This window comes from Pinus tabuliformis, chromosome 1_1, assembly GCF_031772625.1.
Source record: "Pinus tabuliformis cultivar Carrire ecotype Pingquan chromosome 1_1, CPIR1, whole genome shotgun sequence".
NCBI lineage: Eukaryota > Viridiplantae > Streptophyta > Pinopsida > Pinales > Pinaceae > Pinus > Pinus tabuliformis.
The window spans coordinates 28,693,258-28,718,625 of NC_142297.1; the positions used below are offsets into that span (position 1 = coordinate 28,693,258).

General features: G+C 38.7%; 1 pseudogene; it reads left to right on the forward strand.

Moving 5' to 3' along the window:
• Positions 1-1,381: 1,381 nt before the first annotated feature.
• LOC149211435 (3-ketoacyl-CoA thiolase 2, peroxisomal-like) lies at positions 1,382-18,540 on the forward strand (annotated as a pseudogene).
• Positions 18,541-25,368: the final 6,828 nt, after the last annotated feature.

The following is a 25,368-nucleotide window of genomic DNA, read 5'->3' on the forward strand; positions in this document are numbered from 1 at the left end:
TGAGAGCGGTGAAGTAAACTTTGATCCAAGTGCACCTCTTCTATTTTCCTTGGCAGACATTCAAGATGCTATTCTGAAGCATTGTTAGGTGAATGTTCATTAGAATTCTATGAGCCATGTTTGAAGGATGTAGCTGTTATGTTTGGGTTGATGGTTGCAGCTACTTATTTTAATAGTTGGGTGTTTTGTCCCATTTATTAGGTTGCTCAGGGAAAAATGTTTTGGGCACTTTTTGTGTTGGGACACTACAAGTGAGTTTTCATGCTCCTTATGTCTCTTCTCTACATTTTCCAGTATTTCTCTAAAAGTAATGGTTGTTTTAGCTATTAATGGATCGATAGTTTGGATTTAATAAGTAATTAAATAATGGGTTTTTTAGTTGTTAATGGGTTCATGGTTTGGATGTAAGTAGTACTTAATCGTGGCCATTATAGTTGTTCATCGATTGATGGTTCGAATTTAACAAGTTCTTAAACAATGGTTATTTAAGCCGTTAATGTATGAACTGGATTCAAGAAGAACTGATCCAAATGGATCCAAGAATGCCCTCTAAGTCTTCATGAATCTATTAAAAATCATGCCAAAGCCAAAAATCCCTTAAAGGATCGAAAACAACGAAAGAGGAACACCCTTAGCGGGACGGAGAAACACTATCAGGAGGCCCAAAACCCGTGAAATCAATAAAAAGACAGGCGGAATAAGTAATGCACAGTAACCGTCCGATCTAGCTGATCAACAATCCAGATCGGATCGGTAATCGCAATCGGCAGGGATCTGCACTTTATATATATATATATTGTGATGAGTGAATGGCAGAGTGAATCTGGACCATCGATCAAGCGTGCAGATCGATGGCCCATATTAAATCGGTGGATCGTTGTCGGAGTATACAGAGGAGCGCTTTATAATGGCCCGAGGGTTATTGTGATGAGCGATTGCGATATATCGCATTGCCGCATCGCATCGGAACTATGCAGTGGAGCGGGGCCGATACCCATAAGGGCAACGATATTACGGACCCGATAATCCAATAGGCAAAATTGCATATATATTGAAGTCTGGAAAACTATGTTTTCCTTTGTAAATCGCATTTTCGCGAACAAACGAAAAACCAAAGGGAAAGGCACCGATGCGATGTTGCAGACCCGAGAGGGTTCATTAACAATATTAGACAGAATTTCAAGTCCGAAATGCGGGGATTTACAGCGTTTTAGTGTATTTTCGTATTAAACAAAATACACAGAGGCAGAGCCATCCCGATATGCGATATGCGACCGGTGGGCGGACCCAATAGGGGATTAAACCATATTTAAAGGACTTTGAAGTCCGACATATCATGTTTTGGCGGATTTTTCTTGTTTATGCCTATTTCTCTGTGTCGATGAAAAAACGGTTGCGTTTTGGAATCCGATGGAGTTCAAGGGACCCAGGTATTCTTCCGTCACGGAATCGGTGGCCACCTCCCCTTCAGGCATTATGCCATACCTGGGAAACACTGGAAGAGGGATTCGAATGGACAGAGGCTCGAGAGACTGAAGGACAAGGAGATGAAACGAACAGGCAGCCCAGAATGGCTTTAAAAGCCACAGACAGAGCGCAAATAGGCAAGCAGTGTTCAAAAGCAAATGCGAGACAGAGTTTAGAGCAGATTGAGAGTTGTGTGGGAGTCTATGTACTCAGAGGAAGCTTGAGGGATTCAAGTGAAGCTCTTTTTATTGTAATCTGTTTGTGTGTGAGGCTCAAATTGAGCTCATTGTTGTAAACAAAACTCTGCTTGAAGACATAATAGAGAGGCCACCACTGAAGGCTGGACCAGGAGATGTAGCCCAGGAGTATTGGGTGAACTCCTTATTAAATTTTTTGTGTCATGTGTTATCTATTATGTTTGTTTACTGCTTCATTGTTTGTGCATTTCGCAATCTTATCGATCCATTGCATATAATGACATAGACTAATCCATGCACATAAGTCTGTAATACCTTATTAATTATCTTAGATCTCATTTTCAGATCAAGTGGTATCAGAGCTTTAGGTTGCTAAGGTTAGACAAGCTTGTGCTGGACTGTTTGTGAATGATAACTAGATCAAAGCTTAAATTAGGAAAAGGAGAATTGGTTGAATCTAACCCAGAAATTGGTAGAGTCTATACTAGGAGGAAAATGTCAGAAGAAATTCCCTTGGAATCAGACTCTCAGTTCATGGACAGTTTCATGACTATGAGAGCCATGGTTGAAGAAATGTATAGAGAATTCAAGAAAGGTTGAAGTGAAGATTCTTCAACTTCGGAGCATGACAAAGGAGCAGAAGAATCTCTCCTAAATGACCATTCTAAAGGCAAAGGGAAAGAAGAAAAGCTTCCCACACCTCCTGATAGTCCTGAAAATAAAAAGAAGAAAGCATCTTTGATTAAATTAGATGTTAAATTTGATTTGCCAATATATGATGGAGAGTTAAATGCAGAGAAGCTGGATAACTGGATTAGGCAGATTGATGTGTATTGCAGGGTGTAGAGCATTGACTCAGACAGAAGTAAGATTCAGCTGGCCAGCCTACGCCTTGGAGGAACTGCCTTGGTATGGTGGGAAGGCAGAACACAAGCTGACTTGAAGAAGCATGGTAAAATTCTTTCTGTCTGGAGTGAATTTGTTTCTGCAATTAAAAAACAATTCTATCCACTAGCTTATATGCAGCAAGCTATGATGAGTTGGCAAACTCTTCGCCAATTAAAAGGGCAAAGTGTACAAAGTTACACCCAAGAGTTTAGAAAAAGAGATTTGATTCTAGGCATTTCTTTAGATTCACCTGAAACTTTGCTGAAGTATATAGGTGGTCTACATGGTTATTTGAGACATACCATTCTCATGTTTAACCCTACTAGTATCGATGAGGTATCTGTCCAAGCTACCCATCTAGAAGCAAGAGGCAAGAATGTGAACCCAGAGATTGGGGGACCATCCAAACCCACTACAAGCAAGAACAAGGAAAAGAGGAAGTAGAAATGGAAAGAGAGGAAGGCCAATATTGCACAAAAGGCCAAACTTTCATGCACTCATTGCAAGAAGGATGGACATGATGATGAACATTGTTGGTCTTTGCATCCGGAGCTGCAACCCAAGAAGTTCAATGGCAAGAAGAAGAATGTTGTTGCTGTTGTTCAGAGAGATTTGGGATCAGACTCAGGTGATGAAACAACCATCACAGACACGGGTATAAAAGGTAAAAATTCTGAAGCATCTACTAGTAATTCTGCCCAAACTATTGATAGTGAAGAAAATGAGAGAAGAAGACATGAGCTTTTTCATATTAGAGTTATTTCCAAGCATCAAAAGATTGATACTTTGTTTGATAGTGGCTCACAAGTAAATTTAATTTCTGAAGCGATTGTAAAGAAATTGGGACTGCTAACCACACCTCACAAGAAGCCATATCAATTAGGGTGGGTATGTGATAAAGCAAAACTGTGACTAGACAATGTAAACTTAGGTTTTCTTTGGGGTCAGCATTTGTGGATGAGGTTGAGTTAGATATTGTTCCCTTGGATATATGTGGGATTGTTTTAGGAAGTCCTTACTTGTATGATAGAAAAGCCATATTCTATAGAGCTGAAAATAAGTATCAACTCATTAAAGATGGAATCGAATATATTGTAAGAGCTCATAAACTGAAGAATAATTATACTCTCATAAACTCAGGATAGATGAAAAGAATTGTAAATTCATGCAAGCAATTTTTACTGATGGTTGTGAAGGAAAAGAAACCTGAAAAAACCAATATATTTGAGCGTTGTGATGATAAACAGCACGCTGATTCAGAAAAGGTTGTTTCCGAATATGATATGTTATTTCAAGAACCTAAAGGTTTTCCACCAAAAAGGGAAATTGTACATGATATTAATTTGCAGCAAGATGCTCCATTACCTAACATCGAAATGTATAGGTTATCTGCTTTAGAGAATGCAGAAATCAAGAAGCAGGTACAGGAGCTGCTCGAGAAAGGGTTCATAAGACCAAGCACATCACCATGAGGATCTCCAATCATGATGGTGAGAAAGAAGGACGGTTCGTGGAGGATGTGCATTGACTACCGAGCACTGAATAAAATAACGATCAAGAATCGTTATCCCCTTCCTCCCATAGATGATCTATTAGATCAGCTAAAAGAAGTTGTTTACTTTTTCAAATTGGATCTACGTAGTGGTTACCATCAAATCATAGTAGCAGAGCAAGATGCATGGAAGACTGCTTTCAAAACAAAGCAAGGGCTGTATGAATGGCTAGTTATGCCTTTTGGCTTAACTAATGCTCCTGCCACTTTCATGAGAGTAATGAATGATGTACTCAAGCTTTTTATTGATGATTTTATAATTTTATATTTGGATGACATTCTTGTATTTAGTAAAACATGGGAAGAACATTTGCAACATGTAAAACAGACTCTAGATGTTTTGAAAAAAGAAATCTCTATGTTAAATTATCAAAATGTGAATTTGGAAAAACATCTTTGAATTATTTGGGTCACATAGTAGGGGGGGTGAATTGAAGATAGATCCCTCTAAGGTCGCAGTCATTGTAAACTGGCCTAAACCCAAATCTTCTACTGAAGTTAGAAGCTTCCTAGGGGCAGCACAATATTGGAGAAAGTTTATTGCTAACTTTTCCTTAATTGCAGCTCCTTTACATGCATTGACAGGATTGAACAAGGTGTTTCAGTGGGGAGGCAAACAGCAGAAAGCCTTCAACACCTTGAAAGAAAAAATTAGTACAGCACCAGTACTAGCATTGCCAAATCTTCAACAACCATTTGAAATCGAAACTAATGCCAGTGATTATGCCATGGGAGTAGTGTTGATGCAACATGGTAAACCCATATGCTAACATTCTGAGACTTTTAATTCTGCAGTAGTTAACTATCCTACCTATGATAAATAATTGTATGCATTAGTTCAGAGTGTGAAGAAGTGGAAACATTACTTAATGGGCAAAGAAACAATAATACATACTGATCATCAGCCACTTCAGTACTTGCACTCACAAACTAAGTTGCAACAATCAAGACACTATAGGTGGATGGGTTTCCTACAGCAGTTTCATTTAGTCATCAGATATAAAAAGGGCATACACAATAAAGTTGCAAATATGTTGTCCAGACCAATCATAAATGCATCTACTATACTTAAGCATAATTCAGTAATGCATGAAAGCTACATTGAACAATATGCTCAAGATATAGACTTTAAAGATGTATATGCAGCTTTAAGTAATGGCAAAAAGGTAGAAGAAGTGGATTACTATATTAAGGACCAACTCTTGTATCATTTGGGAAAGCTATGCATTCCACAAACAGAGAGAATTAATATAATTAGGGAGGCACATACTTCTCTAATATCAAGTCATTTTGGTGTAAGCAAAACAATTGCACAACTACAAAGATACTGCTATTGGCCAGAAATGCATGAAACAGTTTTTAGATATGTAAGAGGTGTACCATGTGTGCTAAAAGCAAGCCCAGCAATAGAAAACTAGGCTTGTACACTCCACTACCAGTCCCTTCCCGTCCTTGGGAAAGTGTTTCCATGGACTTTGTTGGGGGATTGCCAAAATCTAGAAAGGGGCATGACTATTTATATGTTATTGTGGACAGGTTCAGCAAAATGTGTATTTTAATACCTTGTAATAAACAGATTACAGCTGAACAAACAGCAAAATCGTTCTTTTAGCATGTCTGGGTGCATTTTGGGTTACCCACTTCCATAGTATCTGATCGAGACTCCCGATTTGTTGGGAAGTTTTGGTCAAGTCTGTGGGAATTAATGGACACCAGACTGAAGAAAAGCACAACCTTTCATCCATAGACAGATGGCCAAACAGAGGTAGTCAACCGGACAGTGATCCAGTTGCTCAGGGGTTATTGCAGCAAGCATCCCAAGCTTTGGGATGAACATTTATGTTATGTGCAACATGCTTACAATCGTGCTAAACATTCTTCTACACAGAGATCTCCTTTTGAGACCTGTTTTGGTTTTATACCAAGGTCTCCCTTGGATTTTGTCTTTGAAAAAGATATAGTAGTTGTTGGACACAGTGATGTGGATAAAGCAACCAGATTCATTGAACATATCCAAGAGATTCACCAGGCAGTGCAGGAACAGCTGGAAAAGAGCCAAGCCAAATACAAGGCAAGGCATGATAAACACCGGGTGGAGCACAACTTCCAAGTTGGCGATCAAGTATGGTTGTGTATCAGCAAGGACAAAATTCAAGGTGAAGGAAAGAAGTTGAAGCCAATAAGGTATGGGCCTTTTAAGGTACTTGAGAAAATTGGTGAGAATGCTTTCTGCCTTGGTCTGCTAGCATACATGCACATCTATTCAGTGGTAAATGCAGAAAATTTAACACTGTTTGAACCTTCATTAATTGAAGAACCTGAAGAGCAAAGTCAATTGTCTTCCATTGATGATCTGTTGCCTGAATACCTCAATGAGCTGCAGGAAAATACAGTTCTGGACAGGAAGGTGAGGACAATGCACAGAGGAGATATTAAGTACCTAAGGATTGGACACAAAGGTTCAAAACCTAGCAGTGCAAAATGGATAGAGATTGGACAAGTGAGGCAACAATATCCTCACTTGATCGATGCTTGAAAGCCAACTTTTGGTGGTCCAAAATCATTTTTCAGTGGGAAGGCGTGATCCAAATGGATCCAAGAATGTCCTCTAAGTCTTCATAAATCTATTAAAAATCATGCCAAAGCCAAAAGTCCCTTAAAGGATTGAAAACAACAAAAGAGGGACACCCTTAGCGGGGCAGAGAAACACTATCGGGAGGCCCAAAACCCGTGAAATCAATAAAAAGACAGGCGGAATAAGTGATGCACAGTAGCTGTTTGATCTAGCCGATCAACGGTCCAAATCGGATCGGTAATCACAATCGGCAATGACCTTCGGCAAAGATCGGTGGGATCCACATGAGTCTTGCAACTGCAATCGGCAGAGACTATTGGCGGGGATCGACGCTTTATATATATATATATATATATATATATATATATATATATATATTGCGATGAGCGAATGGCGAAGTGAATCTAGACCGTCGATCAAGCGCGCAGATCGACAGCCCATATTAAATTGGCGGATCATTGTCGGAGTATACAAAGGAGCGCTTTATAATGGCCCAAGGGTTATTGTGATGAGCGATTGCGATATATCGCATCGCCGCATCGCATCGGAACTATGCAGTGGAGCGGGGCCGATACCCATAAGGGCAGCGATATTACGGACCCGATAATCCGATAGGCGGAATTGCATATATATTGAAGTCCGGAAAACTATGTTTTCCTTTGTAAATCACATTTTCGCGAACAAACAAAAAACCAAAGGGAAAGGCGCCGATGCGATGTTGCGGACCCGAGAGGGTTCATTAACAATATTAAATAGAATTTCAAGTTTGGAATGTGGGGATTTATAGCGTTTTAGTGTATTTTCGTATTAAACGAAATACACAGAGACAGAGCCATCCTGATATGCGATATGCGACCGGTGGGCGGACCCGATAGGGGATTAAACCATATTTAAAGGACTTTGAAGTCCGACATATCATGTTTTGGCAGATTTTTCCTGTTTATGCCTATTTCTCTGTGTTGATGAAAAACGGCTGCGTTTGGGAATCCGATGGAGTTCAAGGGACCCAGGCATTCTTCCGTTACGGAATCGGTGGCCACCTCCCCTTCAAGTGTTATGCCATACCTGGGAAACACTAGAAGAGGGATTCGAATGGACAGAGGCCCGGGAGACTGAAGGACAAGGAGATGAAACGAACAGGCAACCCATAATGGCTTTAAAAGCCACAGACAAAGCGCAAACAAGCAGGGAGTGTTCAAAAGCAAATGCAAGACAGAGTTTAGAGCAAATTGAGAGCTGTGTGGGAGTCTGTGTACTCATAGGAAGCTTGAGGGATTCAAGTGAAGCTCTTGTTATTGTAATCTGTTTGTGTGTGAGGCTCAAATTGAGCTCATTGTTGTAAACAAAACTCTGTTTGAAGACATAATAGAGAGGCCACCACTGAAGGCTAGACCAGGAGATGTAGCCCAGGAGTATTGGGTGAACTCCTTATTAAATTTGTTGTGTCATGTGTTATCTATTATGTTTGTTTACTGCTTCATTGTTTGTGCATTTCGCAATCTTATCGATCCATTGCATATAATGACATAGACTAATCCATGCACATAAGTCTGTAATACCTTATTAATTATCTTAGATCTCATTTTCAGATCAAGAACTTTTCCTGATTTATGTCTCATTGTATTACCTCAATGATTTGTGGCCCATTTATAGATCCCATCACCCTGGAACTCTTTGTTGGTTGGGGTGTTATAGCCAAGAAGGTTTTGAAAGGTCTTCTCTTCGTGGATTGGGTACTTCCAGGATACATTGTATAAGGAGCACTCAAATCTCTCCATATCCTTCTAGAATCTAGTAGACCATGAATCATAGAAATTTCCATTTTCAATCCTCAAATCATCATTTCAATCCTCAGGTTATATTTTGAGATGCCAAATTAGTTAAGGATTGCAGTTTTTGAACACTTGGATTTCAGATTTTTGAGATTTCAGTTTTTTACGCTCTTCCAGAAGGCCTTGAAAGGTGTTAGGTATTAAGGAGGTGATGTTGGAAATAACACTGAGAGAGGGGGGGGTGAATCAGTATTAGTCAAACCAATACTTTTCATACTCTAATTTATATACGCTACTTCAATGAACGTAACTCGCGTGTATACGCAACTGTATTTAAGGCAACCAGCATATATACAACAAACTTATGATTCAATTAATTCATCATATGTTGATCTTTAATTAGTGCATTAGTACTTCATTAACCATATAAACAGTGACCATGTGCAGTAATAACAGAACAAACAATCAGACATAAGAAACACAAATGAACACCAAGATTTAAGGTGGAAACCCAATGCGGGACAAAAACCACCTGTTGTTGTCTTCTTTTAATATAAGAAAAAACTGTTTACAATCTTGTATTGGTGCAGACTCATACCAGTATGCAGGCACCCACCTGCAAAAGGCTACAACCTTCTCTTGTTCTCTAGCTTCTACTAGAAGGGAGCTACAACCCCCTAGCTCTTGTACTAGCCGATCCATTTACTAGTACGTAGGCGCCGACCTACAGAAGGCTCCAACCTTCACTCGTTTTCCAACTACTACTGGAAGGGAGCTCCAACCCCCTGGCTCTTGTACTAGCCGATCCATTTACTAGTACGTAGGCGCCAGCCTACAGAAGGCTCCAACCTTCACTCGTTTTCCAGCTGCTACTGGAAAGGAGCTCCAATCCCCTCTCTCTTGTAATTGCCAATCTATTTACTAGTACGTAGGCGCCAGCCTACAAAAGTATCCAACCTTCACTCGTTTTCCAGTTGCTATTGGAAGGGAGCTCCAACCCCTTGGCTCTTGTACTGGCCGATATGTTTACCAGTACATAGGCGCTAGCCTACAGAAAGCTACGACCTTCTCTCTTCCTCCAGGGACCATGTTTCATAAGTTTTCAGACTGGATGCTCCTAGTACACAACAATACACATGAAGGCCTCGTTTCATCAAATTTTCATACTGGACCCGTCAGTAACATTGAAGCTCAAAATCAATCACCACTGCAATACAACCATCAAATACATATGCATTAACCAATCACTGAAACTCAATCATCAATCTCGGAATCAACCACAATTGAATCAATCACTGAAAACCCATCATCATTGAAGCAAATCACAATCAATCAATCTGAACATTCAAAACATTGTCACTAGAATACAGTCACCAGAAGACAAAGCAGAACCCAAAACTCTGCATCAACAACCAGAACCAACTGCAACTTAAAACATCATATTTCATAATGTATATGCTACTTCGATGTTATGAACCAGCGTGTATACACGCTTTTACCAAAGTGAACCAGCGTACATATCTGCAAATACTAACTTAAAACATCAAAACTATTCCAGACTTTAGTCATGCCCAAATCAGAACATTTACAATGTAAATCATGTGTTAGTATTTAGATCTATACTATCCATGATCAGATCACATAATGATAATTCATTTCAGGCCTTATGATCCTGATCCATCATCCATCATCAACCACAATCGGACCAATAACTCGGGCCAAATACCTGTTGACCTAGGTTGTCAATGATGTGAATATGGCAATATTCTAGATACTAGATGATGATATGAAGCCAAAGGGAAGCAGAGCAGATCCATGAAGAAACAGGAGCAAGGCCATCAGGATAGCCAAGCCATAAGAAAGAGTCTGTTAACGGAGGAGTTACCAAAGGAGGCATATCAAGGTATATTGCAGAATATCAAAGCAAGAGAGGCATGTCGGAAAAGGCAGAAGCCATCAAGGTATGAAGGCATCAAGAGGAGGTCATTGAAAGACATTGCAAAGCTAAAGGAAGACATTGGAACTAGAGAAGCCACATTGGAGCAAGAGGAGCCATATCAGAAGAGCATTGCATGTAATACATGCCCAAGAAGAGCCAAGAGGAGCAAACAGAGCAAAGAGCAGACAAATCCATTGGAGGAAGCAATCAGAGCTGTCGGAGCCATCGGAGGAAGCAGACAAAGCTATCAGGAGCTATATAGAGTATATGCATGCATTTACACTATCAGGAGCTATCGGAGGAGCAAAGGATGCATTAACACTATCGGAGGCGGAAGACTTAGTTATAGTGGAATACACTATCGGAGCGAAGAAGTTTATATATATATATATATATATATATATATATATATATATATATATTGGCGACAGTGAAATCGCCGGGTTCTACCATGCCATCACCCAAAAACCCCTGACTGTGATATCTATATGTATATCATACAACTGCAATACATGCGGACCCACTGCAACATTGTGCTATGGTTTAATGCTATATCGCATCCACCCATCGCAATAATACACAAAGGGCTGTCACTCTCCCGAGCACCGATTGCGATGTATGTCACGGACCCGATGGTCCGATTGTAACACAACTCAATGCTATATCGCATCCGCAGGAGGATCGGCCCGTCGGCCATCAGCGATGTCATGGGGTCGATGTATAAAGGACCCCCGGAAGCCTCATTTGCTGATTGCGATTACACAGCCGGACCCGATGGGTTTTATAAACCCAACTGTATAAACCTTGAGTTCCGCGCGTAAAGGTTTTTCAATGTATTGGCGGGTTTCGGTGTAAAGACCGAAATACAAAGGAAAAGCCCGAGGCGATAAAGACCGGACCCGAAGCAGTTATAGATGCGGGTAAAATGTTTTTTGAAGTCCGCCCTTTAGAGTTTTAAGCCTGTTTTTCTCATATTCCTGTATATTTGAATTTATGCATTACACGGGATTTTACGGCCAAATATGCATATAAAATGCACCCGATAGTTCAGAAGGCCTGAACGATAGTTCAGTGGGCTGAATCATGGCGATTGAGACTGTGATTGAGACGTGACATCTCCATTAAATTGTAAAATCCTGTGCATGTCCATTATGATTAAAAAATGATGAGTGTTGTTATAGTGTAACGTGAAACATAATTTCTTTGTGCATTATTGGACCTCTCTTATGAATCTACATGTCCCCAGAGAGTCGGTGAACTCGCACAGCGCAGAGGAAGCCACTGCAACCAAGAAGGGAAGTCGAAGGATCAAGCGAGGCAGAGGAAATGACAGCGACCGAGGAGGAAGCCAAAGAGGCGGTGGTAAGCAGAAACGAACTTTCAGAGGCAGGTGGAATGCATAAAAAAAGGAAAAACAGAGAACAAAGTGAGGTTGAACGTTGTTGATATAGTTGGAGGAAACAGAGGCAGCGAGAGGGTCCAGCAGAACAAAAAAAAGGCCGAAGGACCAACAGGACAGGGGGCATTCGAAGGGTGAGCTTCTCAGCTAATCGTGTTACCCTGTGAAAGAATTAATCAGGCAGAAGTAGCCGGCAGAGAAACAGTTATGCTAAAGCATTCACTGTGACAAAAATAACATATGCTTGAACAGAAAGCTGGTTCTTATGCGGAGCTTAGTGCAGCTAACGGTGAACTCACTAAAGCTGTGTGGAGACATTATCAGAGGTCATGAAGGCTATTGGAGACTCTGTGTGGGCAGTATGAAGAGTTGTAAAGACTCCTTCATGAGAAGACTGGCTGTCATTGATGTTGTAGCATGGAGACTACAGTGAAGCTGTAAACAGACAGAACTCAATAATGAAGAGTTCTGAGAGCAAAACATTACTATCAAACGTGCCTTGACAAGATTGGGTCGGAACCCTTGGGGCTGGTGCCTCAGAAGCAAGAAGGATTGGAGTCCTTGGGGCTGGTGCCTCAGAAGTAAGAAGGATTGGAGTCCTTGGGGTTGATACCTCAGAAGTAGGAAGGATAGGTGTCTTTGGGACTGGTGTCTCAAGAACTGGAAAGGATTGAAGTCCTTGGGGGTTGGTGCTCCTAAGTCCAAGATTGTTGCCTTGGCGAAATAGAGTTGGAGCTCTAAAGGTTGGAGCCTCACAAAAGTCCAAGTTGGTGCTTGGCAACTGATTGCAACCACCTATATATTGTATCTATTTTACTGCAAAGATTATATTAATAAAATCATTTATTCTTGTTGTTCATCTTGTGTTCTGAATAGAAATGTTTTAACTGGTAAAACAATAGTCGAAAAAAGAAATACTGATTCACCCCCCCTCTCAATATTTCCAACAATACCTCGAACCAGTACCTCGGACCAAATACATTGGATCAAATACCTCGAACCAATACCTTGGACCAAAACTTTGATTTTCCATCCCATACGCGCTTTTCCTTCTATGAAAGTGCATGTATACATATATGCTCCTTTTGTTCTTTTAACCCTCGTGTATATGCTGTGTGGACAAAGTGAACCAGCGTATACTTCTTGAACTATTATCTTTCTTCAATCTCTGGAGTCTAATTTGTAATCCTTTGTTGTTAAATTATTGCATTGTGAACTATCATCTATGTGAGTTGCCATCAAGGACAACACCTGTATCATAATGCCAACAATCTCCCCCTTTGGACTTGATGGCAATCACAACACCAAGATACTCTCCCCCATTGACATCAAGGGCAAAGGGCGGACCAAGATATTCTCCCCTTTTGATATACATTATGTTGTCCATGCTCCCCCTGAGTACATGGTAAAATCTCTGATTAAGCTCCCCCTTTGTACATGCTGAGATACACTAAACCGTCCATACTCCCCCTAAGCACATGCAGAGTCTGCAAAAATATTTTCAAAAGAATAACATGACTCTATAACTCAACTAAGTGAGTATTACCTTCCTATCACCAATGACTCATGCATACATCAATCTCCTAATCAAGTGGGGATACACCAATTTTGACTCATCCACCCAACCAAGTGGGGATATACCAAGGGATCTGCATATCTCAAAAATTCAGTGCTTCAATAATCACAATTTTATCAGTAAATTTGCAATCAAATTGTTGATGCACACAAATATATCCAAATGAAATTTGTTAACCATTCAACGTTCAAAATTTTACTTTGCTTCAACTATCTGTCGAATAGCTAAAATGAATGAAGAACAAAGCACTCTGTTTGATACAAATACAAGCATAATTATGAATATTCTACAAGCAACCAATCTAATATGATCTAGATTCTGATGTAGTTTCTAAACAATTTTTATATATTTTGAGAAGATATTGTCAAAGACAGTGACTGGAAAACTTGGCGAGGGGCCCAAGAATGTCTACTCACAATGAAACTAAGAGTTAAACTGAAAAATAAACATGTGACACAATGTAGTATTATTTTACAAAGTTGTTCATGATGGACTACTCAAGAAGGAAAAATCACGAGATTTCTTGTCTGAAGAGCAACTAGCTATTTGTAGATTTTGTGTAATGCATGGAACTATGAAACAATGATATAAGTACACACATAATGGCTACACTTTTATTTTCCTCTTCAAGTACACAGATTATCAATTCCATAAGTTTAGAGACTTAGCATATGCAGATCAGAACTTTGCCTCTTCAAAGGGACAACCAAAAAATTCTCACCAAATGCTATAATAGGCATACCAAAAGAAAAGTAATAATCCATAGAATGTGAAGAATATTATCTTACCATTCAATCATCTTTTGTAGTGTCACAAATCTTCCCAATCGTGTGAAAATCAGACATAGTATAAATAAAGTAAAAACAAGGTACACAAAGAAAAACAACAAGGTCTATCAACAAAGAAAAGAAAATTTAAAATAGTCAAAACAAGAGCACATATAGACATACATCCACAACTTGATACAATTTGCCACCAAACTAAACCCCTTGCCTAGAGAAGTACCACTTGAGAGTCGGTTCATATTAAATCTTGATGGGGCAACTAGGGTCCAAGCAAGCAGATCTGGGAATGATGGGGTAATAATGAATCACAAAGATAGTATCATTTTTTCTTTCTCCATTGGCATATAAAACAAAGGCTGAATTTGAGGCTCCAATTCAGGGACTAACTTATGTACTAAATAAGGCAATGATACGCTCAATATTGAAAGAGGCTCTACTCTCCAGTAATCAGGTTTCAAATAAATCGGGTATCAAATATAGGAGTATTCAGGATATCTTGTAGGAAATTAGGTGTCTTGTTGTGAAGATTCGTGTAATAAGGTTTTCCTATGTAACAAGATGGTTCAAAAAATGAGGAACCAGATAGGTAACTAAGGAGATCATTTGGGACTAAAGAAAATTTAAGTGAGAATTCAGACCCCTCCTTGTTGGAAGAAATTAAGAGAACGTGCAACACGTGGGAATATTGGCACCTCTAGTCATGTTAAATGTACAATTCTTTCAAACTTGTTAGCTCACCAAGCCATGGTGACATCACTTCCATGATACAGCCACTAGGAAGAGACTGTATCATGTGACGTGACTTAATGTTATAAAAGGTGGAGAAAATAGTCAGAGAATGTAGGGGATTGACAACGAATGGAGTTGAACAAAGAGGATTGGCATCATGAAGTTAAGGTTTTTAAGAACATTGAGTTTAAATGGAAAATTCTACTGAAGCTCCTATAGGATAATGATGCAAAATTCACAGATGGAAAATCACAAACCTGGAGGACAACATCACAGATGACAACCTGAATAATAATAATAGACAGAACCATTTAAATGTGGACCAAGGTATTGGCAGTTCAACTATCTAAGAGAGTTGGGGGGATGTAGCAAACATCAGGGCCAGACTCTTCAGTGATGATGGATGAGAGCCAAGGTTGCAAGTCATTGTATTCGCAACCAAAATATGAAGAGGTTTCTTTATTTTTAAATTTAATTACAAGATTATTGTTCTTTGAACTTTAATGGGTTTTCCCACATAGGTTTTAAAAATTACAGTAGAACTTAACTTCATACAAGATGTTTTTTTTTTCAAAATGGACCTAGATCCTTCTGCTCCGTTTCCTTTTTATTTTGGTTATTGGGTGCAATTTGAGGCTATAGTTTTTTGGGAATTATTAAGTGTTACAGTTAACTTTTAGGATTATCTATGATTCTGGTCTAATGGACCATGTTTGGCACCGCCCAAAAGAATTCCACAAAATTACTAGAATGGAGGGGAGTGAAAGGCAAAAACTCGACTCTCTATGTGCCCTGAAGAATGGGTAGCCCCAACCCACACGATGGTCTTGTGTCAAAGCCTAAAGGGAATTGTAACACCAGAAATAAAGTTAAAGTAATCCATACAAATGGATACTCACTAAGAATTCTTTGAAATAAAAAAAATATGGTGAAATCTACTCTATGCTTACATATCAACCTTCCTATTTTTGTTTTCTTTTTTGAATTTAGTCCAGGTGGGGGTTGGGGCAAGGGTTGAGTGTTGTGTTTTGTGGAGTTTTTGGGTGAAAAATATTGTTCATAACTTTCTGTGCAATGGGTATGGTAGTTGATACTGTGTTGAAATGATAAATTCGATGTTATATGTTCGAATGTGTTGATGGATTCAGAATGCTTGAGGTACTATTGTATGGGGGTTAATGGATGCTTGTGTTAAATTCAACTTAATTGGTGTCATGTATAAAAGGCAAGGTAAATAAACATAATCATCAACACAATATAGAAGCAATCACACACACTAACAACCCCATAAATACCCTAGGAAAACCCCAACTATGGGGATAACCCAACTAACAGAATTCCATGAAAGCCTAGCCAAGCTGGTAAACCCTTGGCCCCTTACAATGGGCGGGGAACCCACACTTGCTCAACCTTTGGCACATTACAATGGAGACTAATAAGCCTATTTATAAGCTTATTTCCATCCAAATATAACTGGCATAATACCATGGGCCCAAAACCACTAGCTATAGACTATCATTCCCGAGTCAAGGTGAATCCTAATAATTGAATCCCCTTAACTAGATTTGTTGTACCCTTGTTTTAGGTCGTTGTTAATTTGGTTTTGCCATAAATATATTATTAAAAATGTATTTTATCTTCTTTACATTAGAAGAGAGTCAAGACTGTGTTGAGTATATTTAACACATGGATCTTCTAGCGAGAATATAAGTATAGTTTATGCTGCTGGAGATAGTGCTTCCTATGAAAGAGTTGTTGAGTTTGGTGATGATGTTGTCATTGTTGTGTAAGTTTCCATTTTTTCCAGCTTAATTGATGGTTTTTCAGGAAATCTCTTCCAACGCTTTGCATTTTATCATATGTGGTTGATTGAGTTCAGAGTTTTCCTAATTCTTGTTGATTAGCTGATCAAAACCTAGTTTTTCTCTATCTGATTGTCACTTTTGCAAGGCTTATCATACCCCTATTTGCAAGGTTAAATTTGGAGGATTTAAGGATACTCTTATCGATGACTTGCTTGCTCCTGTTTTTAAGGTATGGATCAGTGGTTACACCGATAAATTGATTCATGATTTTTTTATGCAGTTTGAAAATTCTCCCCCTAACCATTATGGTCCATGAAGCATGAGTGCACAAATTTGTCTCTGAATGTTCTCTAGCTTCCTGCAAACATTGATTGAAAAGACTGGACTTAATCCAGTTGAAGTTGGTGATATTGTAGTGGGTATTGTTCTTGCACCTGGCTCTCAACATGCTAATGAGTTCAGGATGGCTACTTTTTATGATGGATTCCCAAGTGTATATCCTACCATTTCATGTGTCAAATGAATTATTTTCTTGTTGGATGCCTGAATTTTTGTGACAATTGCATGTTGCTTACCATGTCATCTCTCCGGAGACTGTACATGTCAACACTGTCAATAGACAATGATCTTCAGACCTACAAGCAATTGTAGATGTTGCAGCTACAATTAAAGCTGGGTTTTATGACATTGGTATGTCAATATATGTTTGCTACCACTGGATTATCATAGCAAGTTTGAGTTTAGATAAGTTTATGATTTCAATTTGTTTTCTTCAGGCGTCAATGCAGGAGTGGAGTTAATGACTATCAATCCTATGGTGTGGGAAGGTTCTGTCAATTCAAAGGTAGGCATCAATAAAAGTTAATGATGTTGTAAACATAAGGCTTTTAATTTTGTCAATAGTTTCAATTTGATGTTTTTGTCCATACTCTTCTATGTCTTTAATATAGCCTTCATATTTATATATATATATATATATATATATATATACATACACACCTGCACAAGGATAGATATATAAGTACTTCATTAAAGATTTGTGTGAAAGGCACTGATGGCTTTTGCTGCCACTTGCAATAGGTTGAATTTTTCAGAAAAGCACAAGATTGTCTTTTGCCCATGGGTATCATCTCAGAAAATGTAGCTGACCACTATGGAGTTTCACGTCAAGACCAAGATCAAGCAGTGGTATATGGATGATATTTTAAGATTTTGATTTGAGTGAAGTCAATGTTGGTGCAGTTCATATGAATTAATCAGCGAAGGTAAGGAATGGGAGTTGAATATTAACTGCTATAATTGTTTTTCAGGTTGAATCTCATAGGCGCACAATAGCAGCAATAGTTGCAGGGAAGTTCAAATATGAGATCATCCTAGTTGAAGCAAAGGTACAAAACACCCATGTTCTGTAATTTCCAAAGTTGGAGTCGTTAGAGAGTTGTCGCAATGGTACTTAATGTGTTTCTTGTTTTTGTGTTGAAGATTGTTGATCCTAAAACTGGAGATGAGAAGCCCATGATGATATATGTGGACGATGGATTTCATCCTAATGCTTCTCTTTATGATTTAGGGAAACTCAGACATGCATTTAAGAAGAGGGGAAGCACCACTATTGGTATAGAGTTTCTTTCCCAATTGCATGCTAAGCATGTTTTCTATGTTGTTGATTTTATCAAAAAAGTTACAACATGCTAGATTTTCTGCCATTGTAAAGCACTGGATGTTGAGTATTCAGTCTGTGTCAGTTATGTCTATGTTCTGTTTCAATCTCACAAAGGAAAATCAAGCCAAGTGATGGAGTTGGTGTTGTATTGTTGATGAAGAAGGCGGTGGCCATGCAAAAGGGTGCACAATGAACAATAGAAAACAAGTTGATCAATGCATGAAGTTTCATTATAACCACAAATATTCTTAATGGATGAGTACAAATCCTCATCTTGCTGAACCATCTATTTCCCACCTCTCTTGCCTCCACCTTCTGCAAAATGTTCTGAACTAAAATCCCACTGATGCAAAAGTTCATCTCCAACTATAACATTGTTGGGATCAATCCAAATGCATAAGTGCACCACTTAAAAGGTTGTGCTTTACTTGTAGACTTTTACACATGCAAACCTATTCATAAAACAAAATAGAATTTATATAAAAAAAGTTTACAGACTGAGACAAAAAGAGTATTAGGGACCCATATCCTTTTCAGCTTGTATCAATCATGCCTCAAACAACTATGCAGACTTAATGTCTCTAAAACTTTTGTTTCAGCTTAGCTCAAGAATACAGGATTTCCTACCTTCATGCATATGGGGACTCAAATCCAGTCATAAATTGGCTGAAAAGAGCCTCTAAACTTTTGAGCTACCACTTGTAGCCTCTTTTTCAAAACATACAACTTACCTTCTATTTTTATGTTTCCTTTGACCAGGAACAAGAATCAAGAAGTAGGTAGATTGTCCAAAGTCGACTTGGAAATGGACCCAACCTCATTGAAAGTCACAAATTCGAAGGAAGGCCAACAAATAGAATTTCTTCATGACACTTGGCACTAAATAATCTTGTTACTCTCTCTATGTTTTTTCTCAAATATGACAAATGATCTTATCAGTGTTTTCAACAGTTCTATATGGTCATTTTGACTATAACAGGGATGTAAATTATATAAATAGGGGCAGGTAAATGATTAAATTTTGGATTATGGACAAAGGGTCTGTATAGATAATAGGAGTACAGATGTATCCTTTTGAGAGGGTGGTCACTTGACAAATCACATGGCTACAAATGCTTTTAAGGTTTTGTAGATCTGGACTCTTCTCGACAAATAGTTTTTTAGGCTACTTGGCCTTTAGGAATGCCTACTGGCATATATGGATGTAATCTTATTATCAATATAAAATTATTGGATTTTTTTCCCAAGAAAAAAAATCTACCTACATGAAAAAACAAGAGAATAGCATATTACTTTGAAACTACATCTCATCGAAGACTAGCACAAGACATGTTCTAGTAGTAAGCTATGAAAAATGAGATGTTTATTTTTTTTCACATGTAACTTACAACCCCACCTTCAAGCCACCTGCTAGTCTTTACAATCTCCTAGGCTGAAAAGGAAATTGACAAGGGTAACCTCAAACCACTTCAGCTCAGTAGCTAGCCCTACTAAGTATGAGAGGGATCTCTCTAAGTCTCTTATGAGTGATATGACTTTAAAGCAAATGGATTTTAGACTAGATATGAGTATTTGTTTGTTTGTTTGTGTAAATTTGGTTTTTTTTTAAGGATTTGCTGAACTTAAGGTTTGGAGCCACGAGTAGGTCTAGGTTGTGGGAATGCAGGAGCAAACATAAGAATGAGCTAGATGTCAGAAACCATGGTGTAATTTGAGTATTTGTCAGTGTAAAATAGAGGATATAGAGTGGAAGAAACTAATGAGCATAAATAAACATGATTTCATTAGCTTAGGAAGACAAAACACATCATTATGAAAACCAGATCAGAGCTTGAAAAACAAGAATTCTGAGTATTTTACCACAAGGCATTCATAGAAAGAAGAGATATAATGTAGATAAAGATGTTTAGACCATGAGAAAACAAAAAGAATGAAGTACAAGCACCATGAACTCACTGGGCTAGAGTTCCTTGAAAATCGTTGCAACTTGTATCTGTGTTAGCTGAAAGATGATTACAATGTAAGCCTCCTTCACAAAAAGTTCAACCCTCTTCTCTTAAGGTGAAATAGTACTTATAGACTCTCCTAGACCACTTTCCCACCTTCAGGAGTCAAATTCCTTGGTGGAGGAATTGACTCCAAGATTCTCTCAACCAACAGGTGAGAGTGAGAAGGTGCAACTCAAACACCTCATGAAGAGTTTGTTTAGGAGTTTGCTTCTTTTATGAGGCCTAATAAACATCAAAAACAACCTATGATATACATTTATTCATGCCTACATCACCTAGCCTCGTAACTTGTGCCATTACATAGAGAATCTTGACTTTGACCAAGTCAGACTAGAAACTAGAAATTTTACACAGTGAAATTTTGCAAATAAAAACACAAAAAGTGCAGAAGCGCAGCGCCGACTTTGAGCTGATTTTTAGGTGCCTTCCAGGGGTAAAAATGCAAATCTGAGAGAACAGTCAACTAGCCCTTCAAGTCTAGTTTCCAGAACAGTTTGAATTTCTGAATTTGGAGCATGGGAAGACCTTCAAAAATCCATTCTCCCAAGGTCACTCCAGAAGCGCAGCGCCTGTCAAAAAATGGTCCAGAATGCTAGTTTTTTGCCACTTTTTTGCATTTTTCTCCAAAACTAAGCCACCTCTGCAAAATCTAGGCAAATGGGTTTTTAGAGGATGCCAAGACCTTTCCAAAAATGTAGACCTTTCCTCAAATGGAGGCCTGAGGAAAAAGCGCAGTGCCTGGAAAGGCTAAATTTCTGAATTTAGACCAAAATTTGCCAAAAAAACTCAAAATGCTCAGAATTAGCTCAAAATTGGAGGGAAGGTGTAAAAATGAGTTTGTTATAGCTTCATGGATGCTTCAGCAAGCATCTCCAAGTTTCCCTCATCCTTTTGATCTTTTTTGGCCTCCTTGAGCTTGTTTTCAAGTTGTTTCACTTTGACATTGGCGATCATGTTTTGAGCTTGATAATGATGCACCATGTGTCTGAGCATTTGATTATCTTTGTTTGCCTTCTCCAAGAGCTTCTCTAAGTGTTCATTTACCCTGTTAAGCCAATATTATTTATCTTGATGTACCTCTAGGGCAATCCTTTCTTCTAGGTCAAGGTCTTCATTAAGCAATATTTGTTTTTGTTCCTCTTGCAAAGCTTCCTTGAGACCTCTGGTTCTTGGTATTTTCCTTTTCCCTTTCACCTATGATGCTTCAGGCTTGCTTGATGTCACGATCTCCTTACCTTTGCCAATTTGCTGCATTAACTTAGTTTTTTCCTTTTCTAGGATCAACTCTTTTGCTTTGAGTTGATTGTTTTCCTGTTCAAGGAATGATATAATATACTTTGCCCTTTCCAGATTTATTGCCAGCTCCTTGATTTGGTAGTCCTTGTCCCTGATAGTCTGTCTCATAATTGAAGTCTCATCTTCCTCCTCTAAATCAATAAGCTCAAATTCGTGCTCAACTGTCTCCTTATCCTTTGTTGTTGATTCCTGCTTTGTCAATGAAGAAGGCTTGGCCCCTTTCTCTTTGTGAGAAGAAAACACAAGCCTCTGCCCTTTCTTATACACTTTGGTCACCTCTGGCTTAGGTAGTTGAATCTTCTCTGCTGTTTTGCTAGATGACCCCATCTCTGTTTGTTGTTTTGGTGCACTTGGGGACTAAGATGTTGCATTTTCCTCATGCCATTTTAAAGTTGTTTCTAAAAAGGCTTCCCAAGCCATACCCCTCTCTGCCAACTGATGAAGGATAATGGTTTTGATAAGATTGTGATGAAACAAGCTTGGAGAGTGCTCTTTGTCCTTTAACTGTATCTTTTCAGACATTTTTGAAATGCTCCTGAACAGGTAATTGCACATGTTGAGCGGATTTTGAGATGTGAAGTGCATCAAGAGGCGAATATGATAGGCATACAACCTGGAGAATCTACCTTCACAGGTAAAGAACCTCATGATGGTTTTCATTAAAGGGGCATACTTCTCAAGCAAAAATCTGAAAGGCATGAGGTGAGTATGTGTATCTCTGTATGGAGTATTTAAGAAGGGCTTGTAGTTTTCAAAATCTAGACTCATTCCCTTGAACCAATATTCGCCATTGTCTGGTAAACTAGTTGCTAGTGAGATGGAGGCCACTGAGAAGCTAAACTCAATACCAGCAATGACAGCAATCTCTCCTTTCAGTTGTGTAGCTACCCAATCTGTCAATTGCTCATAAAACCCTGCTTCACTTACTCTTTTACAAAACTCCAAGCAATGAACATCCTCAAAGCATTGCTTGATGAAAGGATAGGAGTTGATTTGGTTGCAATCTGATGGTTCATATCTGAGAATCCTCCCTCTTTTGTGTTGTCTCTTTCTTTTTAGTGAAGATTCAACCTCCATGATGACACAAAGTCCTAGCAGCAGGAAGTGAAAATAGATGTGAGGTGAGAATGAAAATGAAGTGATATGTGAGAGATTTTGACAAAATGATGGGAGGGGTTTTATGAAAGATGAGATGGCTTTGAAAAACTGATGGAAATGAGAGAGGAAAATAGTGAACAAATGTGGCTGCTTGTAAGTGAGACCAAGAAAGTTTATGATGAGATTTGCCCAAAATAACTTTAGGAATGAGCTAGGGTTTTTTTTTTTTAGTGTTTAAACTTTGTTTGGAGGTGGATGAACTAGTCAAAATGACTCATCAGACATGTGTGCAGGTGTAGAATATCAATTTACATGTTTTGGAGATGAAAAGTTATGATGACCATTTCTACCTTAGCATTTCCCATGGAAATTTTGCTACAAACTCTAGCTTGAGAAATTATGGACATCGAATGAAATTGGGAAAGCGAATAGAGAGGGAAATGATATACTTACTTGTTCCTTAGCTTTAGAAAGCTATTTAACCGAGCTTGTAAGCAAAAATTTGAAATTTGGGAAAATTTTGGGTACTCTGTCCTGCGCGCAGCGCAGTTCTTCTACACACAGCGCCAAAAAGCAGCGCCGTTCACCTAAGTGCAGCGCCTGCCTCCTAAGCGCAGCGCAGTGTATCTACGCGCATCGCCTTCAATTTTTGGCCAATTTCTCCTAGGGATACAAGTTTTTTGCTTTTCTGGGCGAGTGAGCTCGATGATGAGGAGTGAATGGAGTATAAATAAAAAGGTTATGAGTCTTTTTGAGTTTATATAGGGATAATTTCTTCACTTTTTCAAAAAAAAGAAAAGAAACCAACCCTCCTTTGTGAACTGATTTCACTTTTTGAAGACAGATTTTACCTTTACCATTGCAAGTGTGCTTTTGCTTTCCTGAGTGTTGGAGCTTCCTTCTTCTGAAACCTTTGATGTCATGAAAATATGAAAAGTGTGTGAATAAATCATGATCAATTCATCAACAGTTGCTTTGTCATGTTTGACTTATTTCTGGTTTTTTTATGGAAATGGTGGACCTTGGGGACCCTTGTGACCTAATGGATGACCTAAGACCTAATGGAATGATGATGATGACTTGACCCATTTTCATGGTGAAACCTTCATAAAGTATGATAAGCAACCAGCATGAGTGAAATTTCAAACAATGACTCCATCTTTGGACTGACCATACAATGACCAAATTTGTTGTGTAAACCTAGTAACAGAAAAATTTGATGATGAAAGCTTGAAAAGAACATGGTAAAAGCATTTTTTGATCCAGATGACAGGCTAATGAGACTGTCAGGCCAAGCAGTAACTCCATAAGGCAAAAATGATTCGACTGTTCTATTCCATCAAGTAAGTCTTCATTATATACATGAGGGAGAGACTGTTCAGTTCGTCTCCCAATGACTGTTCATATTTCCTATTTATCTATTTACATAAATTCACCCAATCACAAGGATTAGGTGTCAACATTCCCCCCCTTAATCTGAAGGGATGTTGGTGAGTCCAAGCATCATTCTGAATCGTTCAAGCTTTTCTCTTCCAAGCGCTTTGGTGAAGATGTCTGCAATTTGCTCATTTGTGGAACAATGACGGAGATGGATTGTTTTGGCCTCAACATGATGTCGAATCAGATGATATTTAGTATTGATGTGCTTCGTTCGATCATGGAACTTTGGGTTCTTGGCCAACTTTATTGCAGAGGTATTGTCAATCATGAGTGGAGTTGATTGTACTTGTTTTACCTGCAAATCTTCAAGAATTTTCCTGAGCCACACAATTTCTTTTGTTGCTTCAGCTGCTGCCACGTATTCTGCTTCTATTGTGGAATCTGTTGGAACTAATTGTTTGCGTGATCTCCAAGAGACAACTCCTGATCCAAGACTCATAGCATATCCTAAAGTTGATACCCCAGTTTCTTTGTCTCCATCGAAGTCTGAATCAGAGTATCCAATCAAACTGAAGTCGTCCACCTGTGTATACTTGATTCCAAAGTCTTGAGTTCCCTTCAAGTACCTTAGAACTCTTTTTGCAGCAAACCAATGTCCTTCACAAGGCTTTTGCATAAACTTGGAGAGGATTCCAACAGCAAACGAAATGTCTGGTCTGGTAGTAGTTAGGTAGTTGAGACTTCCTACAAGTTGTCTATACTTTGTTGCATCCTCAAATTCTTTTCCTTCAATAGATATGAGCTTTAAGTTTTGTTCCATTGGAGTAGTAAGAGGATTGCAATCTGTCATGCCAACCCTGTTCAACAAATCTCCAATGTATTTCTTTTGAGAAAGAAATATGGACTTTGGATGTTGGGTTACTTCAATGCCAAGATAGTAATGAACATAGCCCAAATCACAAAACTTTTCCCCAATTCCTTCTTTATGGATGCAATGTAGCTTTCATTGTTCCCTGTCATCAAAAGATCATCTACATATACCACAAGATATACAACTGTTTTGCCAACTTTCTTGACAAATAAAGTTGCATCATCAAGATCAAAATGTTTGAAATTGAGTTTTAGAAGATGCTCAGTTAGTTTTTCATACCAGGCTTGCGGTGCTTGTTTGAGGCCATACAAGGACTTCAGAAGTTTGCATACTTTACGTTCATGTCCTTTCACAGCAAATCCTTCAG